We start from the raw sequence: 15,395 nt of genomic DNA on the forward strand, positions 1-15,395 counted from the left end.
ATGCGATCAAAAGCCTGCGGAAATTATTCTGAGAAGGTTTGTTTGTTCTATAAATATGTATTCAAAATCTTGAATGCAGATGACTAAGTTTGAAGAAAATAAAAACCAAACCAAAAACTTCTAACAGAGCAAACCCTCTCACAGAGGATCTTATCCCTTCTTGGAGGTGGATTAAAAATTATTGTTGTGAAATCCCAGTGCAGATTTTATTATGGGCTAAATCAAAATGATTTGGAGTTTTTGGAATTCAGATCTGAAGTTCAGTGTTTCAGCCCATATGCTCCACATAAAAGTAAAATAAATGAAGGAATGTACTTTTTCTTCCTTTTGATATTCAAATATTCAGATAAAATTCTTACTTTCCAATTTGCTTTTTCAATAGAAATTGACTAAAGATCCTATCAACATGAAATACCCCATGAAACCCGAGGAGCTCCTGAAATGATGGATGACATCAAGAGCCAAAAGAACATGTACAAAGCATCTGCAGAAAGAGATCCTTAATCACTCTGTGAAGCCTGTTGATTTGTTGCCAACTACTTAACTTAAAGCTTGTGTTGTCATATATCTAACTTTAAAGTTTAATGAACCAGGTGGAGAAAGGAAATCTCTGTTAAAAAATTCAGTCCTGTGCCTTCAGCTGCAGTGTGAGCAATAACACACTTCATTGGATGCTCTCAGCAAGTCCCTCATTAAAACAGTAGATCCAGATGAGACCTAGTTTTCCTAATATTTGTAGACTATATGAAAGAAGGAAAATATTTGAGATTTTCTGTATTCCTGAAGAATAAGTTAAAAAAACAACAACAACAACAACAAAACAGTGAAAGCTGCTCCCCAGGTTATTTGCTAAACCTCTTTCATTTACAAGTATTTTACTACTGAAATTGAACATCAATGTTATTTAATTTTTTTTAATTGCCCACTAGATGGCTGTAATTGTTATGGCCATGCTTAATTCTTGGTATCAAATTTCCACCTTTAAAAAAATCTGTTCTTCCTTTTTGTTGTTCTTCAACACATGCTCTCAATTTCCAAGGCAGCGTTTGCAACGGTGGGATCCTCACCTTGGAAATTTCAGCTGTTTATAGGAAGTTTAGCTGTTCAAAATGGCCACTGCAATGGGCTTGTATAACATCTAAGGCACAGAAATCCACCGCCATTTTGAAGGATAAAGTGGGAATTCATTTTTCATTATTGAAAGAAATACTTTGCTTTCTGCTATTGCAAGGAATGATCAAAGACTCGGAGCCCTTTGGTAAGAGTTTGCCATAGTGTGGCATTTAATGCGAGCAGCTTGTGATTACTGTTGGAGCACAAAAACATTGTAAATCTGATGAAGGAGAGCCCAGAAGGCAGGATTGAGCATCTTCCGTGTCCTAGATTCAGCAGAGGAGCTGATGTGAAAAAGAAGCGGGATCTGCTGGAAGGAAAGCTCAAACGATGTATCACAGGAAATAAAATTTCCCCGCTGTTTGCACGGGCTCTAGTCCAGGAGCAGCAGCGCGTCTGGGTAGAGGATTTGCAAAATGTTTGCTGGCTGTGGTTCCTCCTGCAGTTTTCCTGAAGATCCACCCAAAGGGAATAGGCTCAGGTGCAGAGGGAGACTTTCCCTATTCAGCCAGCGAGCAGGGCACTGATGCTTCCTCTGAACAGAAATGCCTGAATATAAACATCTACATATCCTTGGCAGCTCTTGGCTGCAAAATATGACAAGGGAACTGCCTGTCTACAAGTTTTAAGCAGCATGCAGAGACATTTGTAGGAATTCTCCACCAAGCACAAGCCAGTACAGAATCACGGAGGCATTGCTGCAGACCCTTGGGCATGGTGCATGGTCCTGGCAGCAGCACACAAATCTGCCTGTAATGGGAATTACTTCATTTCCATTGAGGAGTTCGCCCACCAGTTCAGCACTGCACCAAAGGGGTTATCAGGGGCCATCAGGTTTCATAAGATTTAAGTGGAACTTTTTTAATTGTCTTTGAAAGATGGTTTGTTCATCTGGAGCAAGAACAGCTTGGTTGGGGAAGTGCCTGTGGCTCACCTAAAAAAAAAACAAACAGCACAGCACTGAGCTCTGTGGATCATCTGGGAGAGGAGAGGAGAGGAGAGGAGAGGAGAGGAGGAGAGGAGAGGAGAGGAGAGAGAGCACCTCTAGCAAAGGAAGTGCTGTGATAAGATTTGATTCAGAGAAATTCAGAACTGTAGTGCACTGGTTTAATACCAGTCAAGTAGATAATTTCATTTATTACTCGCTCTTCCAAAAATACCACGCCGAGGTGCTCAGAGGGTCCAGCTGCAGTCAGACCAGAGCATCCCCCTACTCTACCTGGATTTCTTCCTAATTCAGTAGAACTGAGCATTCTTTCTGTGTAGGCACAAGTAGATTCATGCCAGCACGTGAGTCCCGTGGGCTGTGGGATTGTCAGCCGGAGGTTGGGCATGGTCCCTGCCCCTCCAGATCAGCTCCAGGCATTGTCCCAGACTTACCTTTACTCAGCTGTCTTATCATGGTGGGTGTGGGGTCTGGTTTGCCTTCAGTCTTTTCCTGGCACATGCAAATCCAGGCTACGTGGATATATATAAAGCAAGTTCATTGTCATGCTAGCTGAACACCTTATAAAGGTATGTTAATCAAGAAAGAATAATGAGATTTCAAATTCCCCTAAGTTGTAAATAAGGACAAAGTGCTCAAGCAAAACATCCCTCATTCTAAATGGGTCTTTACTTCTAAGTCTTCTGCATCCACAAAACAAGGTTAACTCAACACTGAGACAAATGGATGAAAAAAGTTAAGTACTCCTCAGGAAGATGGACATTCTGTTTTACCCACTCTTCCCATTCCCTTCAAAGACATTCATATCATCATCCTGTGAAACAATCTGAATAAGTCCCTGGAACTCAAGACATTTCTTTGAGATCCTCTGACTTGCTGATTTTTCTGTCTTTCTTTGTCTAGAGTGAATCTTGCTGAACAGGTCGAACCAAAATGATCTTGCAAATATTCTGCAAATAGATCAATGCCATATTCTGTATCAAACACCCCACCTGGAGCCCATTTAATAAATGGATGTCTTTGCTATGAAATTACAAACCAGAACTTCATGTGCCATCATGCCCATATAGATTTGAAATAATTTCACTCTCAGCAGAGCTTTCAGCATTGCAATAAGAGCAGTATAAATAGCCACAGTCTCTGAGCATTGCAAAGAACAGGGATTAAGGTCAGCAGCCACACTGCAGTTGTTGGCTTTTGAAGACTGTCTGGAGCAGTCTGTGGAAGGTGCAGGGTACCTTGGGCTCCCATTCAACTGTAATGGGGTTGTGGATGCCTTGTATTTCTTGATAATCACTCTGGAGGGATTTGAACAAGAAACAGATGTGTGGAAACCTGCAAGATACTTTTGAATGACAGAAGATCTCTTGCAGGGAGGACAAGGCTGGTTCAAGACCACAGCACCTGCTCCTGCATGGAGCAGAGCTCCCTCCTTGCTCCGTGTTGTCCCGGTGGAGCACAACTTCCCACCAGCTCAGCTGCTCAAAGCAGACTCCACACCACAAGGGTTTGCTGTGTAAACAACGAGTCACCCCTGAGATATCAGCACTGGAGAGAAACAGAGGAAGAGTTGCAATGGGTGCTCCTTACCTCATGTGACTCACCCCAAGGAGGAGTTTGGGCATTTGGTATTTTTAAAGCTGACAGAACAGGTTAAATTAGGTACAAAGAAGAAATTCTTCCCAGTGATGTCCTGGCATGGACTGCCCAGAGAAACTGTGGCTGCCCCATCCCTGGAGGTATCCCAGGCCAGCTTGGATGGGGCTTGGAGCAGCCTGGTCTGGTGGATGGTGTCCCTGCCCATGGCAGGGGGTTGGAACTGGATGAGTGTTAAAGTCCCTCCCAGCCCAAGCCATTTTATGAGTCTGTTTGGGAGAGTGACACATGTAAAATGCTGAGATACATTCAGGTACCCCAGAGAGTCATCTGAATTGTGCTAGAGATGTACAGCTCAGTCAGAGCTGGAGGAAACCATGAAGGCTGAGAGCCACCCTGTGGGGTCAGGATGGCTGCTCACTTTCTCAGCTGAGTTGAGCTCACTCCAGAGCCAGAACTCCCACGGCCAGGGGGAGGCTCTGGACAACACACCTGGCATCAGATGGGCTGTGGGGTGGGCCACACTCTTTCCAAGAAGGGACTGTCATTTTCATTGCTCTTATCTGGAAATTGCTCTGAAAATAAGTATTTTGTGAGCCTGAGCAAAAACACTGGGGAGCACTCAGCAGCAAATTCTTTCACATGCTGCCTTTTTTGTTTTGTATGATTACCAACGTTTCTGGCAAAAACATTTCCTCTGACTGTTTTCCTTCTAGAAACAGCCTTCTTCCAGACAGGGCTACTCTGCCACTATTTAGCTGGGTAGACACAGGGCTATTTAAAACACAGAGCTGGAACATTAGAAAAGCACTTGTCTCATTCCAAGACAAGCAGGGAAGGGGAGGGTGCGCATCGCCGAGTGCAACCTTGTTCATCCCTGGGAGGTTTGTGCCTGCATCATGCCAATTTGTGCTGAATTTAAGGTTTCTGGCAAAATCTGACAAGATTTTTTAGAAGCTGCTAGTTCACAGCCCTGAGTATTTATGATTTTTGGCTGCCAGCTCTCAGATACGTTGCGGTCAGCAGTTTAATTATTTACCAGGCTCTGTACAGTACCGTTCAAGCAGCAACCATCAAATCTGACATTTTGATAATGCAAGGGTAATTGGGTAATTTTTTTTTCTTCCCCTCCCACCAGCTCCAGCCCCCTATTCTGTTGGGAGATGCAGAGTCATAGCTCTGCTGCCTTGGCTTCCCGCCATCTCACTGCTCCTTTAAAACCCCATACCTCCCATTGAAGGAACTCAGTGTCCTGTTCACCAGGAGGACGTCAATGTTTCTATGGAAACTCTTCCCAAAGATTCTTGCTGCCGCTGCTGCGTATTGTATGACTGGCTTTGTACACTGCAATTCATTATCCAGGCTGTGACGAAAAGGGAGCAGCTTTCTGCCCAACAGGAAAAGGTATTAAAGGAAAATAAAGGACCCAAAACACTAACCCCCCCCTGCTCCACCACCTTAATATTAATCAAATAAGCCACTAAAACCAAAGGTGCTTAAATTGTTTGGCATTTGAGCTATGAATGGAATCTGCTTGTCTCTGCTCCTTGCAGTGAAAAATACCCTTTCCTGAATAATTAACTTAGCTGAAGAAGGTTATAAATTCTTTGTAAGTCCTTTTTCCTTCTGACTAGTGAGAAGAAAATTTTCCACCCCTCACAATTACAATCCCGATGATGGATGAGTGTCACGTAGGTAACAAATGTGCCTGAGCAGGAACCCTCTGCATGAGCTGCGTGGAGAACAGGGGAGGCTCAAACCCAGGCTCAGGTTTTGCATTTGAATTAATATCTGCAAAGGGGATGCAGAATTAACAGGCTGAAGGAAAATTCACATTAATTTCTCATTTGCCTCAATAACAGGAAATATCTGGGACCAGCGGAGAAGGTCATGGCAACGTTTAGGGACATGTCCCTTACTAATGATGTGCAAAGGTGGCCCAATTACTCACCCCTCTGCAGATGAGCTCCAGGTATTACACACTTGACAGGTAAAACAGTCTAGATTTTGTTCCCACCTCTATCACAGATTTGCCATTATTTTGTATTCAGACATCACTGTTAACTTTGAAAATCTGAATTTCTAGGTGGTGCTCTGAAGAAGACTGGAACCTGATTTTCTTGACTTCCACTGGATCACTGATGGGCTCTTGGCACCTCAAGCAATCAGATTTCAGGTGTCCCAAAGCATGTACCTCAAACCCAAGGTACTCAACTTGTGGCACTTGCAGAAAGGTAACTCCTTAACCCAGCAGAACTTTGAGATCTAAAGAAAAACATTACACTCATCTACTATGCTGGGAACCGGCGCTGAGTAAAAACCTGAGTAAAGATGAGGATGAGAGGAGACAAGTATTTTATTTTTAAACCTTATGAATTTCTGAGTAGCTCTGCTTTCCTAGAGAGGAAGGCAGGGTTGGGAAGATCAGATTTTCAAACTCTGCTCCCTCCCTGATAACACATAAAGACTTGTATTACCTTTAATTGATGTTTCTGAGTGCATCCTCATTGATTTACTCCAGCCGTGCTCTTTATGCAGGGAACATTCTATTCTCAGAGCATAATCTAGACCCATACAAACAATATAGATGTTTCTTGATAACATAATTTAGAAAGAGGAGATGTAATTGCTGCCTGTGCTGAATGCACAGCATCTCTCTGCTTGCCAGAGCACTGCAAACTCATGATCCCTTCTGGAATCCATACAGGGAGAAAAGTCCCAAGTCCTTCCGTGTGGTTCTCATTTTGTCATTTCCATCTTATTAAATATCCTGGTCCTTGTGCCTTTGATTTTAACTTCCTAAGAACAGCTCATGCTGAAATTATTTAGAAGGCTCTCAGAGGCTTTTAGATGAAATTCAGGGATCATTCCTGCAGAAATGTGTCTGTTTGTGGGATGCAGGACAGCAGCAACTTGGGCATCTGCTGAGGAAGAATGGGGAGGGGACCTGGCAAGTTCTTCCTCGGGTAACTTGTTCTTTTAAGAATTGCAACAAAGCAGGTTCTTGTTAAGGACTTCCCTTAAATACTTGAAGAAGAGGTTGGAACTCATCTGACCTGCTCTAAAACCAGTTGGCTTGGCTGTGCATAGTCCAATTGCTGTGATTTAAAATGAGTGGTTGGAGTGCTTTTGTCTTCTAAATCATCCCACAAGAACTGTGCTTCACTGTCTTTTCTCTGATGGAAGGATATCCAGGGTGAGACATTACAATTCAAATTTTCATCTCCAGGGTCAAATCTGTCTCAGTTCTGTAATGCCTGGAAAGCAGTGCCATGCAGTGGGGTTTGATGTGAAATAAACACAGATCCCTCCACAGCACAGTCAATCGAGATCCACAGCACAGAAAAATCACCACTGTAATTGCTCTCTGTATCAGCTGCCTCAGGAAAATATAAAATCGTAAATAAACAAAAATCAATGACTGAATTTGCCCTGGAGACTGAGTTACTCTCTCTGTTTTAGAGAGTGGTCCCTCCTGAGCAGTTTTCCACATTACAAAGCCACTGCATAAGGGAACAATTCAGTTCCACTGACAGCCCTGGCTAAAATAGCCCTCGAGCAAGATAGGAAAGGTGTGGGTCACTGCTTAGATGCTTGGCAGGGCTGGCAGTGAGAACCGTGCCAACACTAAGAGTTTTCAAATTACTTCAGCGAGACCAGACTTAGCTTGCAAGCCTGACGCAATGGTTCAGAGAGAAGCTGTCCTGTATTTTGGATTCATGCTAATTGGTTATCAGCTTCCCCCTGTGTTCTGCAGCAGCAGCTTCCCTGTTGACATCCATGGTTAATGGTCAGCTACAGGTTGGCTCTGAGATCCCTTGTCAGAGGAGAGGGCCCAACTCTCCAGCCTGGGATCTGACAGAGCCTGAATTTAATTTGCCCTGTGATCCTGGCTGAAGTCCCACTACACATAAAAATCATGTAATGCTTTAAACTCTTTAAGCATGGCACTCAGCAGGTCTTAAGAACAAGAAATACCCATTTTACTTGTTTCTTGTTATCTGAATTGGACATGAGGGGAGCAGGAGTTGAGTTCAGCAACCACTGGGATTAAGGACAAGGAGACCACCTTTATGGAAAACAACAGCAACCAAACACGTTGTGAGTGAGTGGAAAACACAATCAAAGAGGGACTGGTTGACAAAAATGATGCTAAATATCACTGGTACTTAGCATTAATCTTTTTGTCTTTGTCTTGCTATGCATCCTCCCAAATCTCAGGTCTGGTGGGAATGGACAGCCCAGAAGATTTGGCATATTACCAGTTCAGGTTAATTCTGCAGAATGAACATGAGTATGAGTGAGACTAAACCATATAGCTCATGACCTAACATCACACTATTCATGATATGAAGCCAAACTGAAGTTCATTTTTCTCCAAAAAGCACCATTTCTAAGGCAGAAGAGCAGCCAAATCAATGACTGAGAGGAGCTAGAGGTGAAAGTTGAGAAAAAGATATATAAATACACTTACTTTTAAACATTTTAATTTCAAGTGACAGGAAAACCATTCAATGTGTGTCCTGGGGTTTCTTTAAACAGGGAAGAAGATTAAAATACTAATCTCTGCCGATTTCCCTGTGCAGCAGCAAAAATGAGCATGGCTCAAAACACTGACCTGTGAGCAAAGATTAAGAGCAACAAAATTTATATAGCTTGGCTAAGAGGCAGCCATGAGGGACACACTGGCAGAGTGCAAAACCAGAGAAAAATGGTTATTATTTGGAAAGACAACAATATCAGGGGATGAAAGATCAGGCAGGATGGTAAAGTCTCTAAGACTCTGGCCTGTATTTTAAGGAATGAAAGCCAGAACCCTCCGAGCATACAGGGGCAAGGGTAAGCTAGACACTGGTGTGAGGATCTTTGGATGCAACCAGTGACTTTAATCACTTCTATTCCTGAGTTTCCAAAGAAAATCACCTTTAGAAGTGGGACAGCTCATACTATAAATCATTTCTTCTTAAGCTCAGCACCCAGCAGCCACCAATCGGTTCTTAAAATCTTGAGTGAAAAATAAACCACAAGGAACAATCCTGTGCTCCAAGAGAATGGACAAGCTAATCTAATACATCTTTGTCATCTGTGGTTTCCATGACAGTTGCATAATCAGACATTTATGTAAGTAGAGGTTTCCTCCTTAAATAGCAGCCTATGAGCTCATCTGCACCTACGGTATAACCCATTTGGATGGAAACGATGTGCCAGTCATGTGTACAACTAATTTTTTAATGTTTCTCTCTTATTTTTGTTTCTTTATTGTGGAACATCAGCCGGCAGAATACTGCTCACACATGACTAACTCTTCTTGTTGTGGTCTTCTCGTGGTCCAGAAATAACTGCAGTCCCCAAGTCCAATTAATGGCTGGGCTCACACTTGCTCAGCAATTCAATGTGAGAAGTGATGGTGTATTGACAAATCCCAGTGCAGCACCTGAGCCTTGTGCACCCCAGTGCAGCCTCCTAGAAACACAGAAGGGTTTGGATTGGAAGGGACCTTGAAGACCATCTAGTTCCAAACCCAGGGGTAGGAACAGCTTCCACCAGACCAGGTTCCTCAGAGCCACATCCAACCTGGCCTGGAACATTTCCAGAGATGAGATAGCCACATCTCCTCTGGGCAATCTGTGCCAGGGCCTCACCACCCTCACAAGGGCAAATTTTTTTTCTGATATCTAAACTAAACCTTCCCTGTGTCAGTTTGAAGTCATTCCCCTTGTCCTGCAACTCCAGGCCCTTGTCCATAGTCCCTCTCCAGGTCTCTGGCACTGGAAGGGATTCTAAAGCCTTCCCAGAGCTTTCCTGGCTCCAGAGGAGAGTGTCTCCAGCCCTAATAATCTTTGTGGCTTCCTCTGGATCTGCTCCAGCAGGTCCACATCCTCCTTATGGTGGGGACCCCAGGGACAAGGTATTTTGGGTGGGTGATTCAATAGAGTCACCTTCCTCGACCTGCTGGTGAAGCTTCTTGTGATGCACTCAAGAGGTGGTTGGCTTTTGGGGCTGCCAGTGCACATTTAGGGTCATGTCCAGCAGCCCAAGTCCCCCTCACAGCAGCTCTCTTCAAGCTGCTCAAACCTAGAGGTTATGGGCTGCCCTCAGACCCTGTTGCAGATTTTCAAGGAAGTCGGGATTTCCAAGCCATTCCTTTTCCCAAGGGGCTGGGGTGAGTACCACAGGAGAACTCCAGGGATTTGTCTTGGACAATTTGGGATTTCTCAGGTTCAGAGGAAAGCTCCCAGGACAGCTCTACTCCTGCTGCAGGCTGCCTGGGGACTCCTCTGAACTCATACAGAGTATCATAAAGCAATGCCAAAAATACAGATTTCTTCCTATATACCATATTAATTGAAATTAAGTAAAGCAGACCCAGTCCATGAAATCTCACTCCTACTCCCATCTAAGTTCATGTAACAAGAGTGAAAGCAAGCAAAAGTAACTGCAGTTAAATCTGCATACAGAAATTCTCAAAAACATCTCAAAAAAAAAAAAATCAGCTACCTGGAAGGAGTGACTTTTATCTAAAGGCTGCAGACATTGGCAGACTAGGGAGCTGATTCCAGCAGGAAAATAGTTCTTAATATGGGTGTTCAGAGGTATCAGACACTGTTCAAAATCCGTCCAGAAGCTGAGAAGTGAGTTGATCCTGAAATGTAAGTGGTTCTATTTAGACCGTCCTCTTAGTGCTTTTTTGCATCACTCTGCATCAACCACTGTGCACAAAAATATGCCCCAAGCAGAGGAAAACAGGCAAGAACAGAAACCTAATCCAATCTGCCAGCCTTTGCAGACTCAAATTCGTGGGACTCTTTCCAGCCTTTGGATGTTGTAGCACCTTCTCTCAAAGATGTCACTATTAAAACAACAAGTATATTATGCACTATTGTTTCCAGCATCAAACAATCACCAAAAATATCTCCTCTTGCTCTTCAGCCTGATCTTGCTTCTCCCACTGAAGCTGATTTAGTGACAAAGATAGAGAGAAATGAGAGTGGATTGGGGTTTGTGAGTGATTGTCAATTGGATTTTGTGAGCCCAGCAGTACCTCGGAGCAGGTTTCAATTTTCCCTGAACCCCCTGCAGCTCCTATTAGCCTCAATAACTGCTTCTAATTTTGGCCAGGACATTTGCCCAGATTTTTGAAGGAAGGGGGGTGAGGGGGGTCTTTCCCTGTGCAGAGAGACTCTTGCCTCCGTGCAGCAAGCATGGGCTGGCTAATGGCTTAATTACAGTGAGAATTCCTGCCCTGTCCAGCCAGGCTCTGACACACGTTATGTAACTGGACTGTTAATGCTTTTTATATGTTGGTGGAACTGAAATTAAATGAGGAAATTATTCTCCTGATGCTCAACTCTAATCCCCATCTGTCTGTGTTTTTACTTTTCTGCACTTGCAAAGCTCCCTGATCAAAAGGTCTTGAATAGATTCCAGATTTCCAATTTAGTTTGCTTATGTAACCCAAAATATTATGGCAGTCTTTCCTTGGGGGCGATTAAGCATATATTTTCAGATCCTCCAATTCTCTCTGTTCCAAAAGTGCTAAAAATGGCATAAAGCTTTAGCTCATTCCATACCATTAGCACCACAAACATTTTTTTTTTGTTTAGACTTTTTTAGGAAGATAGGAATAGCCAAGAGCTTTGCAGGGAAGGAATATATTCTGAAAAAATAAAAGGGGGGGACTTGTTAAATGTCCCCTATGCTGGGGTGAAAGCAGAGAGTCTATACTGATAGAGCTTTGCAGGGCACATAGAGGGGGACTAGACAGGCAAGGAGACAGCTACATCTTCAAGCAGGGTAGATTCCTGATTCCAAAAAAACTCAAGAGCTCTCTGGACTGAGACTTTTGCTTTGTCCCATCCAAAGGATAAGCTTCAGCTGGACAGCTGGGAATAGATCTGATCCTTCTTCTGGTACTTTGATTATTCCCATCTGAAAACTGACACCATTTTTTTTATCCATTTGCTTTTCTTTCCCAGTCCTTCCCCTGGTGCTGGAATTACATGATCAGCAGCTGGTTTTATTAGGGGCAACAAGGAGGCTCCTCATGCTTGGGACCATTGGTGTTGGGCTCACTGTTCTTAAAGAGATATTTTGTTCTGAATACAGAAAATTGAATAGAGAAAAAGTCTTTATTTACCCACAGCCAATGTGTGCCTGCTCACATGGAGCAGGCAGCAACACACAGGATGGGGCCATCCCTTCTGGCCACTGGTCCTGTGTTTGTGGCAGAGAGGGGACAATGGCATCACGGTGCAGCTCTGGGTCAGGAATCTGAATGACACTTTTTCCACATTTGGATTAGGGAAGCTGTGATTTAAGGCAATTGCTGAGTCCCAAAAAATACTATGTTCTGGCTCAGCCAAGGCTTGGAGCCTTTCTGCTTTCCAGGATAATTTGATTTGAGAGTCCAAAGGGAGTCAGTCTCTCAGGTTTCAGAGGAGCTCAGCACACAAACCAAACAGGTGATCCTGGTGGAAGCCCTGCTGATCCCAACCTGACTGGTTTTGTTAAACTCAGCAGCAGATCATCTCTGTGGGCTATTTTGACAAAGTGCCAAACCCTGCCCTGAACATCTCCAGGCTGAGCTTTCCCTTCAGTGGGGTGCAGTTTTAAACACACCAACACACTTGAAGCCTTAGAGCAGAAAGGGTGCTGAGAACCCCCATCACAGCCAGCACATCCAGGAAAGGCCTTGGATGTACTCAGCAAAGTGCCTTCTGTCAAATCACACGAGCCATTTATTATCTGTATTTCAGCAACACCCACAGGCTTCAGGCAGGGACCTGCACTGTGCCTGTATAACATCCAAATATAGAGCAAGGCAACAGCACAGCCACAAAGCTTCACTCATTCCAGAGCATCACCCCCTTCCCTGCCCTGACAAAAGCCCCTCCAGCCCCAAACTGGGGAGGAGCTGCTCTTGCTTTTACCAGAAATAGCATATAATAAGGTGTTTGGTTTTTTCCAATCTTTATAGCAGTGTGACAGATCCACCAGTTCCAGAAAGGCAGGAGGATAATCATCTGCCAGAGCTGCTCAGGTTCCAGGTTTGAGGAATATTTAAGCATATGCTCAAATTCCCTTGTCTCTGGTTAAAGCAAAGCACGTGTTTAAACGCTTTGCTGAGCAGAGGTGGACTTAAGGACATACCTTGCTGTAGGCATGTGCTTAACTATTTTGTAAAATTAAACTGAAGATAATCAAAGTGCTTTTGCTGAATCAGGCCCAAGTGCTCTGCAAACCCCATCCTCTAAAGCAAGGCTGCTTTCAGCAACATTTAATTTGAGAACACGCTCAGAAAATGTAATTTAAAAATGTTAAAGAGCCAAGAGCCTGTAGAGAGTGGAAATAAATAACTAAAAAGATATCTGAGGAAATCATTAAACTGCACAAACCAGGACTGGGCTTTAAAAAAAGAAACTTTGCCTTGTGTCAGTTCATCATTTGCACGTAGATGAGAGATGCTTCAGCTGCAGGGACCCGAATTGTGTTTTGGGCTTCCATCCCATCTTGGGTGATGGTGATGTCCCCTGCATAGGAACCAGCCCCCCACCAATGACAACATGGCAGAGTCATCCCCAGGTGACCACAGCTCAGCTGGATTTGGTGTCAGTGCCTTTGGGGTGGTTTGCCAGGAGATTTTTCATGGAAAAAGAAGGGGTTTAATGGAAAAGCAACTCAGCTCAGTGATACCTGTACAGAGATTTGGTATCAGGCAGCAATATTTAGGAAAATATTGTCCCTTTTTTAACCCTCCCCAGGTAGATAATGAAAGATCTACTAAGTTGAAAGCTGTGACCAGGCTTGCTGGCTCAACTGTTCTGGTTTTAAAACAGCACCATAATATTAATAATATTACAAAAATCCAGACACCATTATATTAATAATATTACAAAAAACCAGACAAAATAATTTAATCCAAACCCTTATTCAGTGTAACCCTCACTTTAGGGATTTTGCATCATAATTAAAAAGTGCAAAATAGTGATATCCCAGGTCAGACTGTGACTGCTGGAAATAGTGTGCAACTGCATTTCAGGTATTTTAAAAATGCTTTCAAAAGTCAATACATAGGATACTGAAATGAGCTATGAAACTTCAGATCAAAAAGCTTCCTCTGTTTTCCCTTCTGTCCTTGGTACCAACACTGTCCCAAAACCACAGTGAGGAAGACCTCAGCTGTCAATGTGCCATGGGCACCTCTGCATCCCATGGGAGTAACCTCATCACATCCCCCAGGGACCTGCCTTGGGAATCCTGTTTGAAACCGAGCCCTAAAGCAGTGCAACCCCTGGGGTAAATACAGTTGTGTAAAGTAGTTTATTCCTCTCAAGAGTAGGAAAAGCTGCAGCTTCCCTGGGGACTTTTAATGGATTTCAGATCTGAATGAGCCCTGTGGATCTGGTTGGATGGAGCAGCACTTCAGTGCCCGAGGAAAATCTGTTATTTCCCATAGGAAAACCACTGATCCCTCCAGGAGAAGCTAATCTTCACACACACCTTTTCTATCACTACAAACCATCAGAGCTGGACAAGAGATATTTGTCACTGGTTACAATGTAGATAAAACAAATAAAACAGATAAAACACCCTCCCATGCAGATAAAACAAACTCCACTCTGCCCTTCCCTGCTGAAAAATCAATATATTGCTAGAAGGCTCTGCACTTTCTCCCCATGCCCACTGCCATTTGCACACAGGGGTTAGCAAGAATGGCTAATATGGAAGAACAACAAACTTTCCCCTTCCTTTCTTCTGGAATTAATTTCCAATGAACTGGCATTTTAAATTTCTTGATAGAAAGCCTGAAATGAGTATGTATTCAGTATGGCCTCAGTGCAATCTAAGGGCATTATAAATCTATCAAAAACTGTCACTTGTAATTTTCTGTGCTCACAGGAAAAAATTACATAGTAAGATAAACTGAACCATTCTCTTTGAACTTTCCCTTTGTTTGAGTTAAACACTCTGGATGCCACCAAGTTAACCACACTGCAAAACCCATCAGGTTTGCAGGCTTAGATTTTTATTTTTTTTTAATGAGCAAGTTCCTTGTGATAACTTGAACTATACTTTCTGAATGGTGCGAAAATACACAATTGTGTCACACCCCCCCAAACTAAACACACTATTCAGGAAACACAATTAAAATTTTAAAACATATAATTCTGCTTCTTTGTTTCTGTACTGGAGAACCTCATTTGGGGATTATAAATCCTTTTGAAATGTTCCTTTTTAATGATGTTGTTCCTATCCATGTTCCTTTTACAGCATTTTCTGAATTGTTTTCAGTGTTTGGATCTGATTACTTGACTTGAAGAATGTATTCTCCCCCTTCTGGAGTAATACTAGATCTAAAACTCTTTCTGTTCTGATGTTATGAAGTAGGTGCTCGTGAGATTGCAGTTTGTGATGCAATTAATCTTGTTTCATTTCCAAGGATAATTGCTATTTCTGCTACAGTAAATCACTCGTTTCCTTTAACTGGCAAGTCTTGGGGGAGTTGCTAGTATCAGTCCAAGGCCCAGCGCCACAAAACTGGCCCCACATCCCCTGAGCTGTGCAGGAGGAGACCAGAACTGTGAGTCCAACCTCTTCCAGTGCCTCTGCCTTTAGTTTGTACCCTTCAGGCAATTTCTTTTCAACAGAACTTTTTACTCCTTAAAACTTCAGGAACAATGCAAGGTACGTATAACTTGATAATTGACAACGAGTGGGGCTTGAATGGGGCTGTGGGAAA

This window comes from Passer montanus, unplaced genomic scaffold, assembly GCF_014805655.1.
Source record: "Passer montanus isolate IOZ18808 unplaced genomic scaffold, ASM1480565v1 scaffold35, whole genome shotgun sequence".
In the NCBI taxonomy this organism is placed as follows: Eukaryota; Metazoa; Chordata; class Aves; order Passeriformes; family Passeridae; genus Passer; species Passer montanus.